General features: G+C 40.1%; 1 protein-coding gene across 20 annotated transcripts in view; it reads left to right on the top strand.

The window, feature by feature from the left end:
• Positions 1–24,804, top strand: part of tjp1b (tight junction protein 1b) — a 66,390-nt gene that overhangs the window by 19,642 nt on the left and 21,944 nt on the right. Inside the window, exons 1-2 of one of the 20 annotated variants that reach the window (XM_068313991.1) lie at positions 16,340–16,391; positions 17,147–17,353. The exons of 16 other annotated variants lie outside the window; for them this stretch is intronic. The gene's annotated coding sequence lies outside the window, so the exon portion shown is untranslated. Of the gene's footprint in view, positions 1–12,466; positions 12,676–12,747; positions 12,803–16,322; positions 16,392–17,146; positions 17,354–24,804 lie in introns of those variants that run through there. 3 more of the 20 variants (XM_068313990.1, XM_068313993.1, XM_068313992.1) reach the window with 3 other exon arrangements.

Genomic DNA, 24,804 nt, shown 5'->3' with positions numbered 1-24,804 from the left:
TTATTTTTATGCCCATCTATATCTTTTGAAGCAGACCTGACATTCTTGTAGCTCATTATAATCACATGAACTTCATTTGGATTCTAAGAGCTGTGCATCAGCATTGAAAGCTGTTCCTGTGTCAAACCTTACTTTACATTTACATTGTATGAAAAATGCTTGTTGCTCTGAATCTATCCGCTTAATACAAAGCTACAAATCAGCTGCTGATTATTAGCCAAGCAAAAAGACTTGAAACACAGGAATTAACCAGCCTCATATTGTTTAATATGTAAATTTAAGATTTTTTTAAAATTTCAGATCAAACCAGTAAGATATCATGTGTAAGTTAACAATCTTCAGATATGCTCAGGTAGACTCTTTGGATATGGGATCATTGTTCTCCTGTACTCCACAGCATTAGCCATAAGCTCAGCTCTTCTCTGAAAAGAAAAAGTGGATTTCCCTAAAATTCCCACCATTTCTTTAATAATATTCTTACATTTTCACTTAACTCAGAGATTGATTTTAAATCCCATTAATGTGGCTTCTCAGCCAAACTACTATTCACCAGTAACAGTGAATAGTAGCTGCGATTACCATATTTGATCTGTCAGATGTAGGTTATTGAAATGATAATTACTCATGTTCAAGATTTACTGAATTGGATTGTAAAAAGAAAATAATTTGAGCACCAAGGTTGCTATTTTATTCACAGACACATGTTCACCTTCACATGTCTCCATCCTCAAATGCCTCGAAATGTTCCTAATTGCTTGGTCTGAATTCTTGCTCCTAATTTTAGTGTTGATTTTTTTTTTTTTTTAAATAAAAAGGCTGATTAATTTGGAAAGAAGCGTTTTAAATTCAGAGTTCTTTTATGCATTATTCAAAGCAGTTATAATTCACGCGTGTACTCTGTTTTTCCAGACAGAGTGGTAGACGGCTGCAGGGCCTCAGCCTTAAGGGAATTAGATCATGTTGACGGCTCAGCTATGACCCGACTGTGTATTCAGCGCAAATGCTCCATCTCATTAAAGGATCACAAAACCACTTAAACTGGTTGAATTATTTATGCGAGTATTAATCAGCAATTTTAATATGGCGAACATTACATATTTTTAATACCTCTAAGACAAATGCATTACACTTAACTTCAAACAATGTGTAAGTCACGACTCACAGTCTAGTGGGGCTGTGTGTCACTTCATTTAATGGACAGACTTGTGCTTAAATATTATATAGTTATAACGCTTCTATGCATCATATTCACCGTCTTCATTTCGCATGCGAGTATGATTATATTTATATTAAACACAAAAACCTCAAAGTCAGAGTGTCATTTTACAGCCGTTATAAAGCAATCAGATGCTGTGTTTTTCTAGCTTCCTGATTACATTTGTGTAAAGTCAGATGATCAACCAAGTTGTAACGAATGTCTCTGAGTATCTGAATCATCATCTCATCAAAGATTTCACTCAAAGCAGTATTCAGCCTCCCTTTAACAGTACAGGAATGATCAGGGGAACACCATTACAAAACAGATAAAAACCCTGAAGGAGATGATGTTCAGATATCTGAGTAAATAAGTGAATATTTGGATTAACGGGTGGCACAAAAAGAAAAGCTAGTAAATCAAAAAAGTAAATAGGATTCATCCTGTGGGAAATGATGAGGTCTTTTTTTTAAATTTCATGGCTATAAAGTTGTTAAGTTGCTGTATTTTTATTTCTTTCCAACTCATTGGTGCTGAGATATTTCACAAGATAACTGATCATTTGTGATTAATTTAGCGTTCAACCTCTGGAGATCATTGGCTGTGCTTAAAATGTCAAGGCAAGTCATCCAATTATTGTTGAAATATTTAAGGCCAGCTAAAAAAAACTGTGAGAATATCACTCATTACATAAAATATTTGCAACAATCATCAGTCCTCATTTTGGCCCAAAAAATTAATTGTCCTGATTGAGTAAATAAAAAGACCTTCATTTCATTTAATTACACAATCATCATTCAGTTCCTGCCTGGTAAACCTGACAGTGAAATACTGGAGGTAGATGCTTTTAGGCTGTGATCGACAGATTAGTGGTGGCCTTGATTTTGAGCCACAGCAATCATAAGCCTTCGTCTGAATAGAAAAAAGCAGGCACTTTGTTCTCATATCCTCTCTCGCTCTGCAAGTTGCAGAAAGCAACCTGCCAGATACAGCGGCTGTCATTTATCTTCGTGTCCTGCCACTCGGAAGACACTTCAAACATCTCAAGAGACCACTATCTCACCAGAGACTCGGCGAAGGTCTCCTGGCCTTTCCACGGTATATTTCTTTTGCACAGGCTGTGTGTGCACTGAAGGAAAACTTGCTGACTTTGCCCAAACTCAAATGCAGCTGATGGAAGTAACGGTCCGCCTTACAGTGAGTGATGAGACTGCAGGATGCTGAGCAGAGGAGCAGTTTCCATTGCACCCTGCTAAAATGTCACCTCAGACACAACACTTCCTCTGAGCCGGTGCATGATCTTTCTCACAAAAAAAAAAAAAAAAAATTCTGATTGGCCGTTTCAACAGAAAACCAAAGATATTAATCAACTGAGTGTATGAATTTAGGTCCATAACTATCATTGCCCATCAGCGAAGAGCTGAATGATCAATAGTAGTTAAGACTTTGTTTATATCGATCGCTTCTTTTGATTGCATTTCTCTCTTGATAGTCAGGGGAGGACTTTTGGCTGCTTGCCCACTCCCGCTGTCATTTGTGTTGGCAAGCAGCGCACTTGTTCACAGAAAGCTTGAATCAGATTTTAGTGCTAAGGCTGCAGAAAGCACAACAGAGATGGAGGTGAGGAGGGGGACTACAGTCTTTTATGCACATGAGGCTTTTGTGAGGGGGAATTGTTTTTATGTGTTCATCAACAACACCGTGTCCCATTTCAAAGCAGCAACACTTACAGTATTTGATAGTGCTTCAGGGAGAGACATTCATCTGTGCTGCTGTAGTGCTGCAAAAAAAAAAAAAAAAACGCTTCCATTTTCCACTTCCATTCCATCTACATGATGACTTGTGGTTCTATAAAAGACTCTTCCAGGATTACTTTCAAGAGATAAATTGTCTCCTCTATGTGTGTGCTTTTATGTGAAATGCAGCTTATTCTTATATGCATTATATGTCATCACGGCAAACAGAAAAATACCCACGAAGCAGCGAAACGGAGATTGCTGTTTGTGTTTTCTATGCCTTGATTTTGGGAAAGGTCTGGTTGTGATGCAGTATTTTTCCTGCCCTCTCAGCTCTTTTTGAAATGTTAAAGGAATGTTTGCTGCAGAGGCTTTAACCAGGTGAGTTGCAGAGAAACAACAAAGACTGTATCAGCAGGAGCAGATGCAGCAGAGCCAAGACGAAAAGCACAATTAAAATAATTACTCCTTAACAGTTCAGGATCAGTCACCAACCGGGCTTTGAGCTGCGCTTTGGTCAAAAGCTTAACTCTTATTAGGCCTGCTTGCCCCATTTGATTTCTAACATCCCATCCTTGGCTGCAGTCTGCTGTGGACGGAGGCACCCCCCCCCGAACCACCACCAAAAAAAGCCCCGGCGTAAGCATTTATTCGCTGCTCAGTCTTCGGAAAGTGCTGCAGATGCATTTACGGACGGAGCAACTGCAGCTGAATTAACCAATCTGCATATTCAGAGCCTGTTAGAGGGAGATTGTTCCCGTGTGATGAAGACTTGGAGGTGCATGAGGGTGGAAGCAGAGGGCCATAACAGAGTGAGACGTACCACCAGAGGGATGGAAAGAGATGAAGGGAGGGGAGAGAGGAGCGCGGGGGGTGGTTGCAGTAGATTTATCACGACTAACACTGTGGGAGGCCTTATTGGGTGGAGGAGAACGGGGGACGAAGGGAGGCTTTGTGATTGGTGAAGCAGCTCGTTTTCTCTAGGTGAGACGGAGCTGTTATGTAACAAAAGAGGCAAATGGATGACTTTTTTGTCCTATAGGTGATAAGAGCTGAAAGATGGTTAGATGTGGTGGAAGGGATGATACTCAGGAGGAGCTGGCCATGTGTGTAAATGTGTGTGAAGGTTGCGTGCGTGATCCCACAGGCTGCATGAGGGGATGGCAGATGTGAGGTTGTTTCTGGAAGGCCTGCTAATTTGTCCTCTAATGGGACATACGGCAGGTTACGAGAGCCACACTGAATTATGTCATCTTGTTGCTGTATGAGAAACTATATAGAAAATTTAAATAAGATCCTTTTTATTTTGGTGCTAACTATTATTTTATTACCATATAAGGAGTGTTGATGACGAGCGGCAGGTTTCTTATTATATACGTTACACCAGATACCCTTAAGTTGTGCGTGGTTGAATTGTATGAAAACAGGCTCTTGTTCCTAAAGGAAACTGTTGACATTAAAATAAATGGAGACCTTGGTTGTCATTTGAAGATCTGAAGAAAATGACCGGTGCTTCTGAATTGTTTTCATGGTTGGGCTTATGTTTCTCATCTACAACAAATCATTTCACGAGAGAAGAGTCAAAGCCACATAAATCCAAACAACACTATTGACTTTTACCACATGATTGATGTCCGAAGGACAGACCGGGATAATAAACACCAGCAGTGAGCAGCGGGTGAAAATGCATTGAGTTAACATCACACGTGATATCTCCTGTTCTAAAAACACAACATGGGTTCATTCATACCACAACACAAAGCCTTCATTTTACTTTGAGGGTGTGTGTGTGTGTGTGTGTGATGCCTTTCCCCCCATTTTGGCATTAGAGCATGGGGTCAAGTCAAGGACAACCAGCAGGATGATGTAATGTTTGTAGGAATCAAGATGGTGGCCATGATGGGGAGGTGAACCATTAAGAATGAAACTATGGGATGGTTGTCCGAAGACAGCTTAATCAATCACAGCGGTCCTCTGTAGATTACATTGTCTGGTGATTGATTATCATGAGATCAACACATCCTGTTTTACCTGCGATAAAACTTTGTATTTGTTGAACGCAACTAAAATGACAGGCAGTGAATCTTCTGAGGACTGACTTCGTCTTTACATGTCGCCTAACTTTTCTTTTTTTTGGTAATAATCTGTACTTTATTTGTTGATTCATTCAATGGTCGATTTCTAAAAAAGTAAAAAGTTGTGAAAGCCTTCAAGTTTGCAAGGATATCAAATAAAATTTACACAATGACGTCCCCACTTGATCTCCCACACACAAAAGTCTGATATCGACCTATTTTATATTTCAGGTCACATTTATAGGGAATCACAATAGATTCACTGTTGGATGATAACAAATGACTTTCAAAGGGACAGCAACAAAGATCAAATTGGGGCTGAAACTGTTCCTTCCATATTGGCTGCATCTTCAGGAGTTAATTATCATAATCCTGAACAAAACCACCAGGAGGGATTTTTTTTTTCTTGAACAACCATTTAAATAATAGTGATGCTGTTGTGATTCAGGGCCCCAGGGGTAGGTTTTCATGGTTGAGGTTTTGAGTATGAGTGTCAACTATGGAACTGTTGCTTTAAGATACTTTATGTGTAAATGAGCTGCTGTGAGTGTTACCTGGATGTTTTATTTCTCTCAATGCTATTAGGGATTATAATTCCACTGTAGTTAGCCTTTGCGTCGTTCTTCAACCGCTGAAACCAACATGCTTTATTTTCATGACTTCCAGTAAAAGGTGTGTGTACTGCATTTAGGGGTTTGTGTGTGTCTGCTGTGTCAGTGTGTGCATCACCCAGCCTGCTGTGTTGCTGAACATGTAGGATGTGTGTTGATGCCCAGGGAGGCACCATATGCTGCTTCCACTCAGTAGCATCCCATCATTGCAGACCCGTGGCTGAATAACTGCAACTCATTCCTTCGAACACCCCCCCCCCCCCGCCATCCCACCCCTACCGCACCATCCACCATCAGCTTACTCCGTGCAACATCAGCCAGCATGGGTTGAAATCATGCATACCCGTTGCCTCCACGCCTGTTTTCTCGCCACCATGAATAAAACCATCTTTACAGATTTCAGCTTGGCTGCTTGACTTTGTTGAGCTTACGTCCTGCAGAGGGCAGAGTTTTACTACTTAAGTGCATAGAAACGTGTTTGCGTGTGGACAGAGTTGAGGTTGAGATGCAGGTAAGATGTTGGTTTTAGATGAATGTCTATTATATTGATATTTATTATTGCAGTTGCTTGTATTTTTTTTGTTGTTGCTTAAAATAGTGAACAGCACAGCAGGGAGAATGGAAAGAATTCTTATCCTGAGGTTCTTGATGCTCCATACATCAGCACACCGTTAAACCTCAGACCCATCTGATATATGGCACAGTGAAACCTTTGCATTTCTTTTTCTTTTTGACATTTATTGGTGATATTTATGATATTGATATTTTTCCGGATTATCAACAATTCAACCTGTATTGTGATGAAATAAATTTCCAGTTGAGTGGTGGTGGAGAAGTGGTGGTGATTTATATTATTGTTTGGCTTCTTTCCGCAGTGCGGTAAATTTCCCCCCTGGGTTATTTTTCTCTCTTTTTCTTTCCATCTCTTTTACCCCAATCACCTGCCCTCCACAATAACCCTTCGGTCTGCTCCGAAGGGAGCACCTGATCCCACACTACAACAGCCTCTAATTGCTTCCCTCTCTTCCTCTTCCGAGGTTGTTCTCTTGGGAAAAAGCCATGAATAGACAATGTCCTATGAATCCAAACTTATTTAAAGGTCTGCTTGATGATGACATTTTTTAAAAAGTAATTAAATAATTGGTATTTCATACTGAGGGATCACACTGTCACTGTACAGTATTTTATAAGATGTGATTTTGAGAAAAACCATCGGTTGTAGGCGAGAGACTCTCCCTGTGGATTCCTGGTTATTTAACACAGATAATTAATTTTTCTAACACAATTTCCAGCCATATCACAATTTGATTAATCAGAATCCTGCAACCGTAAAAGCTTTTACTGCGCCCAGAGGAGTCTTGGTTAACGCTGCTATATAAGATCACTGTTTTTGTATTATTTCACCTTTCTGTCATCCATGCGTCCACATTAACTGATTGCAATTGTTCATTTATTAGCACTAGTGCTCCCCTGTTGGGATAAACATACTTAGGTGATTGCTTCTCTGGAACTGTACATGATGCTGTAGTTTGATCCAGAGCGGATTTGGATGTCGGTAGCCTGTTGTCACATGATCCACAGGCTGGGGATGTGAGGTCAGTTCATGTCATCTGATATGTCTGAGCTGTTGGTGGGAAAAATAAGATACAGATTAAAGGTTCATTTAGGGTATTTTGAAAAATATGATGTACCTCCTGTACACAGGTTTGAAATGCGTGAATAAGTGAATCCAGATTTTTGCATTGTCAGTAACATCCTGCATGTTCATGTCAGGGTTTTTATTTTACTGTTGGTGCCTGTACATCACGGTGTACCCTTTCTTACCATGTGATTATAATATCCACCTTTAAAGAGGAAGTGGAAAGATTTGAATGAAGTGAAAGCGGGCTGATCTTTTTAATCATATGTAGAGAGGATTGTGTGTTTGTTCATGTGTCTGCATGTATCTGTCCTCAGCTAATCTTGTGTACTAGACCCAATATTGTCTGTGCATGCTTATGACTGCTTAAGGACCTCTTGTGGTTGCAGTGATTCACAATTTTTGTAAAACCAAATTACCGACTGCTGTTTTGTATGATTATTGACTCCTTACTCCTCCTTACTTGCTGATAAAGGAGACACAAATAATCAACAAATGCGTCTCAAATTGTGTATTACTGAGGGACAATATATGTAGTTGCATTATGCTGGACACACAGCCTGCGCTGCACTTCTTTTTCCCACCCACATGTCCCCAGACACAAGTGGTAGAGCTCTGCAATCTGTTGTGTGTACGTTTTATAGTGATTTAGTTATTTCAGTGCAGCATTCCCACTGCAGCCAGTGAAACACAAAAACTTTTGCAACTGCATCTTTTGACACCCAATTGACAATTAAATTTTTATTGTAATATGCAAACTATTACTTCGATTTTGAGGACAAGTAAGCAAAACAAGGAAACAAAATGAGTCATCTGCGGTGTGAGTTGTTTATGTGTTTTTGTTGGCCTTGCATAAATGTTGAGTATACAAAAGCCCAGCTCAATATTTATCACCAACATATCGGTATATCAATTTCAGTTTTCAGATGCACATTGCAAAAGTCACGCCGCAGTTTGAGTATGAGACGTTCCTTCTGCTAAATGCTGGACAGAGGTCAGAGGCTGCAGTGAAACTCTCTTTCTCTCTCACCATATTTCAGCTGCATTTTACTGCTGTACACTCTCAGCTCTGCTCCACAGAGGTCACACTTCATTCCTACCCTGAGAAGTGTTTTTTAACTGCTGACTTCACAAGATATCTTTGTCTTGCTATATCATGGAGCCCTGTCTTCCTCCTCAGCTGTGAATGCACCACACCGCAAAAGGCAATATGATACCTTGTGTAAAGGAATTTCTGTCCTGAATTAATGGACCGACTGTCACGTCAGTGTGCTGTTCTCTCATGTAAGAGGACAGCAACACTGATGGACACCACAGAAATCACAGGAATGCGTGACTGCGTAGTAGTGAGTCCCTTCCATTGTGAGCTTATGTTGATGTACTCCAATTTGTAAGGCTGAAGAACAGGGCTTTAAACTGGAATTTGTTGCCATTTATTTTGTTCCGAACAGAGTCTGTATTATAGCGTTTACAGTTTTACGTTTGCCAAAGATATGGCATTCCTGAGCCAGTTAGAGTATGAATACAGTACTGTATTATGAATATAACAAGATTGTGAGACTCAAATTCTCTCCGCTCTCATCACGCATTGAAAAACATGATGTCAGATTTTTCAAGAACAAAAAAAAGGTATTAACCGGTTACTATTATTTTGAATAACCAATTCTGTCCCACAACATCTCCCCACTTATATATTTCAATAAGCTCACTTGAAAAGTGAGCTTATTGAAAAGTCACGCTGTCACCAACTCCACCCACTACCTGTCAATCAAGCGCCCAACCAATCACGGCTCATCTGCCAGAAGGAATCACGTGAACAATATGGCACGAAGAAATAACTACATGGACTTCCCAGTTAACATAATTTTAGAGTGTCATAACTGTTCCAACAATGATCATGTTTTTGAGCAGAAAGTCCAAACAGCAGGAACGACACAGAAAACGGCAACGATTTCTGAGTGAAACCAGCTGGCTAGGACGAACAGTCTGTCCAGCTATGGTTTCCATTTGGAATGAGACAATCAATGTAGTGTCCAAAATGCTCCTCAGGCATCTGACAAAAATGCTCTTTAAGTAACTACATACAGTTCTGTTCATGTAGTCAGCTAACAGAACTATCACTTCTCTAACATTTCTTTTCCGCTTGCTCTTTTGACAGCTGCCTTTTCCTTTAACGTGAGTTCCTTTCCCAATCTCACCATTAGTTATCTTTCTTTCTCCAGTTAGCCTGCTAACATTCATCTACGGCTTCACAACGCCTGCCCAGCGCAATCCATGATTTGCCAAAACAAAGTTGTTACGTCACCACGTTGATTTTTGACTATGTTCGGTGCACTTCGTTTATAATACCAATACATGTGTTTTCATATGTTTGGTATGAAGTCTGATATATTATTGTTTTATCGTGGAATTTACACAGGTTCCCGCGAGTTGAAAAATATTATGTTTCTAGTGTTCGTTTTTGTTCCATGAACCGGTTCAAAGCCCTGCTGAAGAATAGATCAAAAGCTGAAAAGAAGTTTGAGTATCTTATTGCAGGTTTGGCAGGACTATCATTGTTTCTTTCACTCTGAACTTGTGCAAATGTATTTATTTGCCTCTGCTGCAGTGCTATGTTTAACATCTGTCATGTCATTTGATAGCTGCATTCATTAAAGCTCATAGATAGGCCATGTAAGTCTTTGCTTAGTCAGCAGTATTCCTGACCCGTGCGCCTGAGAGGTGACTCACTCACTGTCAGGGACGATGTAAAAGCCAAACTGTGTATTTTGTCGACTGCTTTTCCACCAGCGGGATCCATTCTCACTGCCGTACTGTGGTTGTGGATCCTGCCTGTACATTATGTCTACGTGTGCTTCCATCATTTGTGTAACACGGTTTGTGAAGCTCCCACTGTTCTTTCACCATCAGAGGGTATTTGAAGGACTTCTACAGAGATACATTAGCATAACCTCACATCCACGCTAATCCAACAATATACAGACTGTGACGAAGTTTACATTCATACATTTCCAGGGGGGACTGATTGCTTACCTACATTTTTCTGCTTCACTGCTTTAGCTAATACTGTAATGCGTTAAGATAACCAATGATGACAGTTACCATCATCCAACCACTGTCTGTATTGAATGAGAAATACATCCCTGAAATCCAAAAGGTTGACTCATTATTGTCATCAATTGATGCCCACCAAAACCGTAGACATGCAGGTCAGTCAATTGATGACTCCTCATGTTTACTGTTATTTATCATATTTTGTTTTCCCACAGGATATATTTGACTGACCTTGTTTATGTAATTCACATGACCTTGGCCAACTCGCATTCCTCTATTTAAGATGCTGCCTGCCTTCTCTTTGCAATCCTCCAATGGAATCTGCGGGAAGTCTCCTTACGTCAGCAACATTGCAGGACCTCTATGCTCCTCCTGCATTATATTCAGCTCCTATCTTCTCCTGCACTGATTAGTGCCAGAGGTAGAGGTGACAAGAACGGTCACACAACCTCAAAGTGATAAAATACATAGCAGAAGGTGGTGTAGTGAACTAGGTACCCCTGGAAAAGCCAGCAAATAACAATAAAATGAATGTAACATAGACTAAAGAGTGGTGTTTGGTGCAATGCACACATTTACATTCTACTGTGTATTGATTAAATCTGTACACCCCATGGGAAGCGGTATTGAGCATCGTGACTGGAGGGCAGATTTTAGTTATATCCTCTGCATTGTAAATGGATTTGTGCAACCTGTTATTACCACTTAAGTAGGTTCATGTAACTTAGTCAGTAAAAAGTGTATATTTAGGGTAGTTAAAAAAGATATCCAAATAGGTTTTTTGTGACACTGCCTTATTCTTTAAAAACAATAGACCATCAAGATAAAATACTATCCACTCATGAGCTTCTAATCTTCATCCACTGAAACATATTTTGCAGAAAGTTTTTTTTTTTAATGAAATACTTGTTATTCCTTTTTATGCATACCCTTGGACATACACAAAAAAGGTATGAGGGTCATATCGTCTCATCCCTGTCATTTGGTTCAAAGGGTGTTTAATCAATGAAAAGACTCTTGTTTCTGAAAATCATTGTCAAATCATTATTTAATTCAAAATTGCAAACTCATCTCATATTATTTCTTTATACAATGTATCAGGGTATTGGGTTCTCTATATATATATTGCATATAACAACTTTAGTCTTTACATAACCTGTGTAATAAAAATTATTTCATACTTTAGTAACCAAAAAGCATTTAAAAAGCATGTGTTGCTTAAATTTATGGTGTCTCTTAAAATAAGAAAGATCAAGCAAAAATTACTATATAAAGAACTATTTTAATCACCCTCCATACAAATACAAGAGAGCAATTTAGCTTCACTTGACGTTCAACAGCTTTTTCATTCTCACTGATTTATTAGAGAATGTCTGTTAAAAGTCTGTACAGATAAAAAGGGGCCTTACATCTCATGTAGGAAAGTCAAAGCTTTTTTTGCTCTCAAGGATGTTAAACAAACTATAATCTACATGTAGACGAGGTTCAATGGCGAAATGATGTTTGGAAAAAAATGTGTTACTTTTGGACGCAATGCATAGTTCAAACATGAATATAAGCACTGCACTGGCAACGTGTGACCAGTTCATTCCCCTACTGGAGGGCCAGAGTTTTATTTTAGTAATCAATTGTGAGGTTTTAATGAACATACATGATATCTATCAGAAAAAGAAATACAATCATATCATTCAACCCCAAATTAGTTCGTGTGTTATTGAACAGGTTAATTAATGAAGGAGCAATGAAAAAGAAACCATCAATATAGGTTCATCAATATACCTTTAATAAAAATGTACCCCATATAATAGCACTGTCTGGAAATTGTGTGTTAAAGTGGTTGAATTGTGAACGATATTCTTGTATTGAAACATGACGACAGTGCAGAACTCCTCTTTCATACTGTATGTTCGTATTTTTGGTCACTTTTATTGTGAAATAATGTGAATAGATCCATCCATTCCACCGTACGCATGGTGGATACCGCTACGTTCACTGAGAGCTGATAGAACCGCGTCAGTTTAATTTCCTCCGAATCGACGGGCGCTTGTTCTCCCGCTGGAATGGCGCTCGAAGCTGGTGCAGCGGCTGCTGCAGCTGCGGCTGCTGTGGTCAGCTTCTCTGCATCCGTGCTCCGGTCACCCCCGCGGACAGAGCGGAATGGTTTCTTCCAGGCGAACCTGTCACTGTCACCGCGGCTGTGACGGCAGCCGGAGTGTGAGCAGAGGGGTGGGGGGGGGAGAAGGAAGGCTTCATCCACTGCCTGCCATTGCAGTGCGGCGGCTGCTGCTCTGGAGCCACAGTCGGAAGACTTCGCCGTTCGTTTTTGTACGATTTTCACGCTGTGAAGACCACTGCGTTTTCTAAGGTGAATGGCTTTATTGATTTATCCAAGATGACTTTGTCCGTGGGAGAATGAGTCCTTCTAGCCGCAGGAGCGGGCTGGATGTGTGTGCCGCTGCGCACACTAGCGAGTGATAACGGTACCAGCCGAGGTAACTTGGCTACTTTACTCCCGCTAGCAAATTGAATTTACTCAGCTATGCTAAGTGGTTAGCTTGTTGCTTTACGTGCTAACGGTATTTTTTCTATAAGTGAAAGAGTAATTAACGACGTCCATTGCGCTAGCTTTTGTCGAGCTTGAGTAAGACGTCACAGTGAGCCACGGAATGTCTTGCGATGGAGCTGTCATCGGTCCGACGTGGGGGGTTTTTTCCCCGTGTCACGAACGCGGAGCCGTCCAGGTATCGTTAGCTGGGATGAGCTAGCTGTGCTGTAGGAACAAAATGTCGGCCAGCTGGGGGTTGATATGACCGGGAGGGTATTAAAGGGGGCACAGGACTCATTAAGCGTCAGATGCCATGCGGTAGTAGCACTGAGAGGTCAGCTACCGGGACGTGACATCGGCTTTTTAACGGGAAGTAAAGGTCACGTCACCTTGTTTTGATGGCGCGCCTGTTAAACCGGAGCGGGTCTGTGGTGGAGCTGTGGAGCTACTGGCTAACGGCAGCTTGTTAGCTGGCAGTAGTTTGGTAACATTCAAATGCCTGTGTGTGTGTGTGTGTGTGTGTGTGTGTGTGTGTGTGTGTGTGTATACGGTAGTTTTAACCACCTGGCCTAATAATGTCACGTCAGCTCTGTGTGGTGAGTTGCTGTGGGCTACAGACGGCGTGTCCGTCCTGTCTGTACCACCCGTCTCACTGCTGGCATGGCACCACAGACCGCTGCTAGCGTCCGCTAGAAGCTCCGGTCATCACCTGTTGAGCTCCAGGATGCAGGTTTGCTGGTGTGATCCAGACGTGGACGGAGGATGTTATCTATTCATCTTTCTGCTGGAGGATAGAATAAAGTTTAAAACACGTTTTTGTTATCAAAATGTCCAGAGTGAGCTTAATTTTTTTTACCTCATGTTTCTGAAAGCTCTCGTTAAAACAACAACAACAAAAAGTACTTACTAAAACTTAGCAAACATAGCTCACAATTTGGATTAGATTAGGTGTTGTACGTAGGAGTCACTAAACTTTTTTTTTAAACATGTCAAGTATTTTAAATGTACCATTTACTATTTCTGCTGAGGAGTTGATTTTGGAGTTGTATGATAGCAGAGATGAAGATGCTGAGGTTCTCTCTGGGAGTGACCAGGATGGATAGGATCAGGAATGAGTACATCAGAGGGACAGCACATGTTAGAGGTTTTGGAGATAAAGTCAGAGAGACCAGACTGGGATGGTTTGGACATGTCCAGAGGAGAGATAGTGAATATATTGGTAGAAGGATGCTGAGCTTTGAACTGCCAGGCAGGAGGCCTAGAGGAAGACCAAAGAGGAGGTTTATGGATGTAGTGAAAGAGGACATGAAGGTAGTTGGTGTGAGAGAAGAGGATGAAGAAGACAGGGTTAGATGGAGGCAACTGATTCACTTTTCCCCGAAGGGAAGAGAGAAGAGAAGATGATGATGAAGATGTAAACAGTAGTTACTTTTGATTTGTCTTGTTTCTTTGTTTAAGATTTTAAAGCCCTAGTTTACAACTCGCATTATATTTGATACATGTCTGTGAAGGTTCTCATTCATCCACGGTATGGTTATCCAAAGGCATTAAATCAAATTAATGTCTTGAAGTTTTGAAGAAGCTTCCTGGATGAGAGGTGAAACTTCTTCAAGGGACTTTCTACAAGTCTAGTTAATTTGATTTAATGCCTTTGGATAATATTTATTCCCTTAACAACGAGATAAGTATTCTAATAAATGTCTTCTGACAGTGAAACTGTGATGGTTGTTTTTCTGTGTTGGACACTAAGAGCTTTTCTATGACTATGCCATCACTTGTCTCATGATAACAATGTTATATGAAACGGTGGTTGGAGGGCGGTCAGCAAATTTGTCAAGTGAAGCTTGGGTGGCACAACACAGATGACATCTGTGGATGTCGCTGCAAGACAAAACAGTTTTTTAATGAGTCAGATGGCAATGTTGTGCTAGGGATGTGTGACAAAGAGAATATCTTGATGCTCAAGGACAGCCATACATGTTGGCCTGTAAATCATGCTGCCCTAAGCTATCATGGGAATAGCAGTCATCTGAGTCATCATGGTCTTGGAAGGACAACTGTATATTATGCTTACTTAAGATAAATTTGTTGTGGTCTCATGTCTTTGTACAATCTGCCCAGAATAAGGGGTTTATCTAGTTACAGGTTGTATCATACTAACACAACATGACTACATTGTAGATAAACTTTGTCATGTGTTGATGCATGGTCTGCTTTAGAAAAATTATACATATTATTAAACTGTCCGTTTTCGTCTCATACCACCAAACAAATGCTTTTTTTTATTACAGTAATATGAATGGGATCATAGTGATTCTACAAGTATGTCTTTGAATACAGATGTATGCCGTAGCTATGAAAGGAGGTTTCTGGAAGGCAGTGCTGAAAAAATGTTGTAAGAGTTTGTGAGAAAATGACGTATTCTTCAGTTTTAGTGGTAGCACAGAGGTGTCAATAGAATATAACGGAAAATTGTTGGAGATGATTTAGCCTGGACTGTTCAGAGGTGTAATGTATGTGCTTGAATGATAGACTATTATGGTACAGTTGGTATCATTGCACATTTTCATGCACTGTTGAGGTGTGACTTCAGGCAGAGATTGACTCCTTGTTTCATCTTTCTTGAGCTTTTAGACTTAATCCTTTTTTTTCCTCCAGTTTTGGAGGGTTTCCTGTTCTGCATTGCAGCCCCATTTAATCCCTTTTCCCTCAAACGTTACTCTGCTCATTCCTGAGTGTGCTTGTATTGGTAAGAGATTAATTATAAGGCAACTGGTGCCAGATGATCCTTTAGCACTACTGTAAAACGCTCATCTCCTCATGGCAAGATCATATACTGTAATATGGTTTGTGTTGTCATTATTCATAAATGACCGCATGGAGAGCGTGGTTTAAGTGTAATTCAGAAGTAGATTTTATTGCAAATATTGACTGGCCTCTTCAGTTGTATGTTATGGATCAAGATTTACATCGTTTTATAAAACATCATCCCTTTTATACATTAGTTTTTGTTTATTTTATGGAAATATTCCGAGTTACTGCTAGGTAGATTGATGAGGGCTTTAGACATTGAAATCTCATTGCAGTAAGTTTTTGTGTTAACGAATGAGGCATATACACCACCGTTGTAGTTCCTGCTGTAGAGAGCTTTGCTTATGGAAATCAAGCCCCTCATAAATTACTCTCTTAAAGGATGTGAGACATCAGAATGAAGAGGCTTGCAAAGTCTCTCATCAATCACATTTTTTCCTGTAGTGCAGAAGCATCCCTTATCATTACTGTTTTTCATTGGTTCTGCTGTCCTCGTTTCAGTCGCTATGACAGAGAGGAGGTGGAGGCAGATCAGTGGTGCTGCTTATCAGCACATTCCTGCCCTCTTATGTGTTCTGTGTGGCGCTCTGATAACTTCCACTGGGGTGACTGGTCTCTGTGTTTAGAACACACTCAATCCTCGGACATGATCACTGAGTCAAGCCGTGGAGCGTGGGAGTAGAAGGCTCGCTCTGAACCATTATCTCTGAGAGCACGCTTGTCAGGTCTGAATAATTTTTTTGATTTAAATTATGTTTTGTGGAAAATGAATTGAATTATTGGAAATCTAAAAGTCAAGTCAGATTTTTGATTTTGGAATAGTTTTCATTCCGTACTCAAGTAACTGGTAATTTATACTTAGTAAAGTAACTATGATTGATATTTGTGTAATCAGGATATGTCAGGTGATATGAAAGCAGTGTGACTGGTCTGGCTGATGTTCATCACTCTGAAAGCATTTCAGGTGGCTTCACCACATCGAGTGATGACCTGGTGAATGTGGTGAAGCGCCTCGCTGTGAAAGCTGCATGTTTTTCTCAGGTTGGTTGAGACCAAAGTAAAGTGAAAAGACAGCTAGACAGGACCTCTGTTCACCAGGCATCCACATGCACAACTCCACGCAAATGATAACATTGGTATAACTATTGAATATGTAAATGAGAAACTTTCCTGACAAGTCTGTCGTATTGAGCTAAATAATGTCTCATTGTTGTTTTCACAACTTCTATTGTCCCTGAGGAGCCCAAAATTCAGTACTCACTGGTTTGTTATTTTTTTGTACAGAATATGGCTTTGAGTGTGTTTCATGAATGTAACAGAAGAGTATAAGTAATAAAATAGCTTTCTTTGACACATGGCCCAAACATGAATCTTTTGCACAACACTAAATACGTAATGTAAAAGAAGAATAGTAGCTGAACTGCTGACTTTGAGACATTCATAATTCCAGTTCTCTCCGTGCCTCTTTTTGTTGATGCAGGAGTATTTATTTTGGAGTCTGGAAGGCAAACAGTGGTGAAGAAAGCCAACTATGTATAGAATCTGTCACCACTCTGAGTTTCTTTCCTAAATGGTGTAAATTTAACCTGCCTCCTCGACCAGCAGAGACTGAATTGTGGGGGGTCTTGGAAGAGTGTCATGACATCCATAGCCCTGGTTTCAGTCATAAAAGTTTCATTCACTAAAGGTAAATATCAATGGCTGTGTAATTCTTTGTGTATTGAATTCTTGTTGTTTCTTCTTCACATTTCATTTTTGTATTTCATTTTCAGTCAGGTGTGTTTTCCCTCCTAATCATTAGCAGATCTGAAGCCACACATTTAGATTCATTCTCGGTTGAGTCACCCATATATATTATCTTTAGTGTGTCCTTGTCGGTGGTCACTGCTGGTTTGCCTTATCAAACAGGAGTCGACAAAGTATGCAAATAATTTAAAGCAGTATCTTGAGTGGTAAGTCTGATAAGAGTCGGGAATCGAGGGAACAATCAGTTTTTTATGGGCAGCAAGGAATGAGAAGTGCTTGAGAAGGAATGAGAAGTGAGAAGCTGAATAGAAGGCTTGTAGTTGAATGTTTAACTATGGCACTCTGAGTTTATCTCACTAAACTTCCCATCATGTAATGTATTTTGAAAGTGAAATGTTCTGATGTGGAAGTAGTGTACACTTCAGTAGTTTGTTATCACCTGTCCTCTTAATGTGATCGGACAAAACATAACATTGCATTATAAAGAGATCAGCTTCTGTATTTAATAACAACTCTGTCACCCATGTGTTTCCTGATGGTAGAACAAACCCAGACTTCATAGACAGCTCACAATAACTCAGTGTGTTAGTTTGGCACACTGTAGATGCCCGAAGTTGCCTTAGGATGAATTTGTATGTGTGTGCAGCCATGCAGTAAGCTGTTCTTTAGAAAGCATATTAGTCTGAGCCATAATGAGGTAGTAATGATACATTTTCCTAAACGACCTTCCACCTTGAATGAGGTGTGAAACCATTGCCTCTTTGCTGCTAGCCTGACTCTCTGATTTTACTCTTGGGGATTACAGTATTTTCTGCACCTAAAAGCCTTTAATTTTCTCAAAAACCGACAGTGCGCCTTATAGTCCAGTGGGCCTTATTTGTGAAAAAGGTTTTGAAATAGGCCATTCATTGAAGGTGCACCTTAAAATCAGATGCACCTTAGAATCCAGTGTGCCTTATATATGAAAAAGGTTTAAAATAGGTCATTCATTGAAGGTGCGCCTTATAGTGCAGAAAATGCCACATCAACTTGACCTAAACAGACATAAAAGGGAGAATTTAATGATCTAATTTTTTGTAGCTTCTTTCATTTGCCATACGCACGTGTTGTCCTCGTGTTGTACGTGGCATAGTCCATTTGGAGGTTCATCATCTTATTTGGGATGACAGGGTGAGATAATATATGCATGCAATGCAGCACACGTGTGGGAGGAGGGGCGTTACAATACTTCACACGCAAAGAAAATTGATGACCTGTTTGGACACGGCACCTAATGAGATAAGTCCGATACAGCAGTTTCCACTGCGGGTGGATGTTCAGTATTGAAGAGGAGCCTCATACTGTCGTGGAACTGCAGACTCCACACAGATCACTGGTAAGCTGGAGGGGATTTGCTTTGGTCCTGTGAGCCCACAAGGAAAAAGTTGGTCTGAAGAAAGATGCTGGTAGCGGATACAGACCCATGCAGGGCAGAGGAAACGCTAGGGTTTAACTGCCTGGTGTGGTGCATGAGCCCAAACCTGTAGCCATAAAGTCAGACAAAGCTTCGGAAAAGGGAAGAAATGAAGGTGGGGGTCATGCCTTGAGATGATTTTGTATCCCCTGTTAGGACCAGGATGAACCAATGTACCGTAATTATTTCTGATCCTACCAGCTTCCAATTTTACTTGAATACTGAAGCAACCAATCTGAGATGAAGGGGATAAGGTAAAAGTTAGTTGTACTGCTCCATTTAGGAAAGACTGTCAGAACTGTAAAGGTTAGTGATTAAGTTTTATGTCAGAGATAATAGCTGTCATGTCGTGATCATCTTATCCGTCATGCTTTGTTTCTTTTCCTCTGCTATCTCACAATGATACGGCCACCACCATACCCAGTGTAACCATGTTTTAGGTGCAAACTGTCATTTGTCTCTCAGGGGAGCGTCTGGTGCTCAGGAATGGGCCCTCATTAGTATTTGAATATGTTCTTGGAGGCAGGGGAGCTTTCGCAGTTGTCAGCACTCCTAGCACATCCCTTTCAATCTCTAAAGTCATCAATCATCGTATTCCACTTGTTTGCTGGTTCACTTTGAAGTGTGTACTCTTTGCTGCCACGATTGAGCATGAATCTGATGTTTGTGTTGTTGTTTTTTCTCTTTGGATGTAATTCAACTTGAAGCATGGTGTGAAACTGTCCTCATTTGAACTTAACAATTTGTCCGGTGCTGGTGTTGGTCTTTGTGTCTGTGTCATTTCTGGTTTGTTTAATGGCTGGAAGATACATTTTTCTCTCCCTCTCAAACAATGAACTTCATTTAGTTTTCTTACGATTTTATTTTGTGGGGACTCATCTGTAGTTGACCTGTAAAACCTCATAATCTCACAAAAATGGAGCCCACAATAGAAGTAGTGTTTTTTCACAAGGTGAATTTAGAAATCAATTTTAAAAATTCAGAAGTCATGATAAGATGGGGTTCCGTTTAATGGACTAAATTAATTATACCTTGATGGTTTTCTCTGACTATTCATGAGAGATGTCATGGCTGTATATCAGGATCAACAGGGGAAAATCAGCACTCAGAAATGATTTTAGTACCACTTTGGGAAATGCGAGAACCTCGGGATGATTGTTGTGCTGTAGTACATATATGAGGCTGCTCTGGTTCAAAAGGCAATGTCGAAATCAGTTTCTTGTCTTAGAGGCAAATCCAATAAACAGGCACTAGAGAGAGAAAATGTATTTTCTGTGCTGTGTGGCATCATTTGTTCCAGTCAGTCCTTGGCATATGATATAACAAGAGGTTATTAAATGTTCTCCAGTGTTTACGCTGCAAGTTTCCCTTAAATCACTCTGTTGCAGCATCACAACAGCAGAATTAATGGGAGCTATTTTTAGCCGCTCTACCTTAGAGCGGTCAGAATTCAATAAGGCTCTGCCTTGCCATAAATCAAACTAGAGCACTAAATATGTTCTTTTAATTTTGAATTGCGCATCTCACTGTATTGCATACACTTCTTTATGTGAGAAAAATATGGTTTGGCTTTTCTGCTGAATTGAGCATTGGGAGTGGCGCTTTTTAGTTTATTGATACTCCAAAATGAGAGACCTTTTTATTTTCCCTTTCATAGGTCACATTCATTCGGTACTGCAATGACTTATCGTGTACAAAGGGTTTTTATTTTAGAGGAAGTGTTTTTCTATCTTTTTGTGTCAGGTTTTAAATTTTGGTGGGGTGGCAGGAGCTAAGTCCACTAGGTCTTGGCTTGGAGGACTGAAGGGTGGCCGGTTTAAAACCAGTGTGGACCAAAAAGTATGGATTGTGGACTGGTAGCTGGAGAGATGCAAGTTTATCTCCTGAAAACTGCAGAGATGCCCCTGAGCAAGGCACCGAACCCCACAAGCTGCTCGTAGGGCGCTATGTGTGACTCCACCTTCTCTTTCCCCATATGCATGTATGTGTATGTACTGTATATATGCGTGTGTGTGTTTCCAAAAAAGAATTAACTCCACATATGGATTAAAAAGGCCTGGTGGCGCAGTGAGTAGAAGCGTCACTTACAAGCTAATGCTTGGACAGGAATGTACTGTATGCCACCTTGTGTTCTTAGTTATTTTCTGCCGTTATTTAATCACTAGAATTATCTGCTAAGTGATGTAGGCCTGCATTTAATGGTTATTTGTATAATATTTTTTTCTCAGTTGTTGAGTGCATGTAAAATGTACAAATAGCAAATAAGACATTTTTGTTTTAAGCTCTCAGAGCTCATGAAGTAGTCTTGAAATCAGTGCTGCAATGATGAGTTGATGAAAAGGAAATGTGTCAATTTTTCACTATAAAAGATATCATCAAAATGGTAACAAAATTACATTGATTACTTTGCTCTTGTGATAATCATTAGATGTAGCACTGAGTTGATTTAGAATTCAAATCAGTGGCTTAAGTTGCTGATGTTAGAGCATATTTATAATACATATGCCTCAGGAAATAAACCATAGAATAATTATATTGGTTAATATTTGTTTATTGACTTCACACAGTCCACTTTAACCACAACGCTCCTGTCTGCACTTGGCTGTGAGGTCCATCTGTGTTTTAGGCCGTCTCCTGAGTTGCCTGGTTTAATACCCCAGGCCTGACTCTATTGTTATGGTGTGTCTCCACTGTGGAGCTGCTAACAGCTCTGGATCTACAATGATACCTCTACTTACGAATGTCTCTACTTACGAAATTTTCTACTTACAAAATTTCTCAGCAGGAAAATATTACCTCTAGTTCCGAAAGAAATTTCGACTTACGTAATGTAAAAACACAGTATCGGCTGATACTCGAGTAAAAACACAGTATCGCCTGATACTTGAATCTCCCACAGGTTCCTGAACGCAACATTCTCATAGCTGCTCTGCCATTGGCTATTACCTATTACGTATCTTCCTGGCATCCCATTGGCTAAGAGGGATGCCACTCCACCTCTGTGTGGAGCTAGAACGGTGTCTTATGGAGTGTCTCGGCATTCGGCACTCGACCCGTGAGGTGTTCTGATAGTTTTGCGCAAATGTAATAACTTTTTGAGTACGTATTCACTATGGACCCCAAGAAAGTGACGGAGAAAAGAGGAAAAGAAAAGATGAAGAAAAGAGTTTTTTTGTCCATACAAACAAAGCAAGAGATCATAGAAAAGCATGAGAAAGGGATGCGTTTGGTTGATCTCGCCAAAGAATATGGCCAAAAATCTACAATCAACACGTTATTAAAACAAAAGGAAGTTTAAGGAATTTAAGGCATTGCGTGGGTGGTTGGAGAAGTTCAAAAGGAGGACTGGAATTCACTCTGTTGTTCGGCATCGTGAGATAGGAGTGCATGAACCAAAGGGGGAAAAAAACAATGGGAACAGCTGTTAAAAGGTAAATGACCGTCATTATTATTCTTTACTCTATTCTTTGTTGTTTAAGTTATGCACAACTCTCATTTATTGTGTAATAATCTAATCGTAACATGTATTTGTTACATGTTTTGATGCATTTTTATGCTTTATAAAACATTTACGTCTGAATTTTTGGGGGCTTAGAACGGATTAGAGCATTTGCATGGAAAACGCGTCTCTACTTATGTAATTTTCTACTTACGTAATTTCTTCTGGAACCAATTTATTTCGTAAGTAGAGGTACCACTGTAGTTGGTGGTTTGACACTTCTGTTGGTACCAGTTTTGACCATAAAGGGCGCATGTTTTTACTGGGCTTGCGCTAGCCATTAACCCCTTCGCCATAGGCGAAGTAAATTCCATATGGCTACAAGGTTTTAGCTTGTGTAGCCACAGTGGTGTGGCTACACAACAAACTTACAACTTTTTTGGACTCGCGAAAATCCCTGAGCGATAACATAAGAAAACAATAGCATGCTGCTATTTCCGCATGCCGACGGAAATAGCTGAAGTGACCCGAACGCTCCCGATCATTTAATATGCACTCGGGTCATGACCCCCTCTCGCCCAATAAAAAAACAGGATTCTTTTTTTCCAAGCTAAACCCGTGAATTGGTGTACGACAAGACGAGGACTATTGATTGAAAGAACATGAGAATAGAGTGTTTTATAGTAGATTTCGCGTTAAATTCTAATTGAACAACAAATGGTGAATGCTACGAGGGGGTAGGAGTGGTGACAGACCGATCAGAAGGTAAATGAAAGATATTGTCAATACTTTTTTGTAGTCTTAGACTTTTGAGCTCTATGACCGGCAGGAATAACCAGCGATGCATGTAAATGTGTATTCACCTCGCTTGCTATTTTATATGCCTTCTTGAATTGAAATGAAAAATCATATCAAATTTAAAAAAAACAAAAACTAAACTATGGCATACCAATGGTGTTGTCTAAGTCAAAGTTAAAATGTATTCTAGTCCCAGTAAAACCCACAAGCAAACACTGAGTAACACCTTGTATGACTCTATCTTCACACAGTCAATGTAAGTCCGTTGAATCTCACATTTATACCTGCATAAAGTAGGATAGAAATAAAGATGGTTAAGATTGAAATATTGACTTCAGTGTATTTTCGTAGGTAAACTGAACAGAATTTTTTCCCCTCAGAATGCACCAGAATACAAGAAAACAACCCCATTTTCTAAAAAATTTACCGTGGGGGGCCCCATGGACCTCCCCTGTGGTGGAGTATCCCCACCACACACTCCCACGACAAGCGTGGTTTTACACCCCCAATAATTGAAAACTCGCATTCACCATGTGAAAACACAGTCAATTCAAAACATCACTCAATGTCCACCTGGACCACAAGACACCCCAACCGTGACTTAGACACTTTGATTTTAATAAATTTGATTCTTGGTATTACTCAATGTTTACTTGTAAGTTCTACTTGCTTTTATAGCAAGCCGCTGTCTTGGACACAGAGTGTGGCTTTTTGTGGCTTACTCAATTCTTTTACACTGAGCCACAGTGGATTAGTCATACTACCTCCTAGTGCAAGCCCAGTTTTATTAGTGTGTCATTACTCACAGGATTGTGATGAGACCTCTGTACTGCTAAAGACAGGAGCAGTGCAGACTTGGGAGGATGGGGATATCTTGTTTTTGATGTTTACCAGACTTTTGAGATTGCTGTCTGAAGAGTTCAAAAACTCTCTCAGAACTTTGTGTTTCAGAGGTTCTTTATCTTAGTGCCTTCCAAGAAAGGCACTCATGACTCATGTCATGTGGTGTTCTTAAGAAGGGCTATCAAGTTTATTTTCACAAATGTCTGCACATTAGTCCAGTGTTGTTGTAGATGTAACAAACACAAAGTTCTCATCTGTAATGAAATAAAAGATAAAAATTCTTACTATTCTAAATGAATTTAGTTAGATCTTTTATTTAAAACCCCCCACAGTTTAGAGGAACTTTCAGACACGGCCTGAAAATGTCAGGCCATTTGAACAACACCGCACTGTACCCCCCGTTTCCAGAGCAACAAGCTCTGCAGGAAGAGTGAGCAAAATTACATCTCCTGTAAGTGTGTGTGTGTGTGTGTGTGTGTGTGTGTGTGTGTGTGTGTGTGTGTGTGTGTGTGTGTGTTCACTCCATTTCAGATCCCTCATGCTTTGCTTCATTTCACATTTTACATTCCATTAATTTTATAGCGATCTATTTGTGTTAGATCTGACACTCTAAGCATCTTCTAGTCATATTATCCAGACAACAACACCAGTTGTTACACTGGTGTGTCCACATGTTGGTGTGTGTTTATGCAGCATAAAGGGAGTAAAGAATCTCAAAATTGTATTGTTAAGCGGAAAAAATTGCCTCCTATAACTTCAGTTTAGTTGCAATCTGTCTATTGATTTTGATAAAATGATCTTCGCATCAGCGTTTTCATAGTGCTGATGACTAAGACACAGGCATAAATCATCCTCTCTA

Source organism: Antennarius striatus, chromosome 4 (genome assembly GCF_040054535.1).
Source record: "Antennarius striatus isolate MH-2024 chromosome 4, ASM4005453v1, whole genome shotgun sequence".
NCBI lineage: Eukaryota > Metazoa > Chordata > Actinopteri > Lophiiformes > Antennariidae > Antennarius > Antennarius striatus.
The sequence above is the reverse complement of the archived record's forward strand: the minus strand, read 5'-3'. Positions and strand labels throughout refer to the sequence as shown.